Source organism: Phalaenopsis equestris, unplaced genomic scaffold (assembly GCF_001263595.1).
Source record: "Phalaenopsis equestris unplaced genomic scaffold, ASM126359v1 Scaffold000251, whole genome shotgun sequence".
NCBI classification, from domain to species: Eukaryota; Viridiplantae; Streptophyta; class Magnoliopsida; order Asparagales; family Orchidaceae; genus Phalaenopsis; species Phalaenopsis equestris.
Genome location: NW_018164693.1, coordinates 2,230,518 through 2,230,847, shown reverse-complemented (window position 1 = coordinate 2,230,847; position 330 = coordinate 2,230,518).

Here is a 330-nt window from a genome sequence, read left to right as displayed (position 1 = left end):
TATATATATATATATATATATATTTATTTATATATTCATATTAGTTATGAGTATGATAATTAAATTTACATGGTTCAACTCAGGTGATTAAGACCACCACTTTGAGCCAACTCTATCTTTATTTATCCAATGCTAAATAAAAATAAAATAGAAAGATGGCTGAAATTATTAGGCCTTCTTTAATTTTTTTTTTATTTAACACAGATCAGTTGAACCAAGCTCTTAGAAATAAAAAATAATTTAATTATGGAGAACACAAAGTAAACAATGCACACGCCTACTGTCCGCATGCATCTGCCCTAAAAACTGCTTCCAGCGCGCTCGTCATGT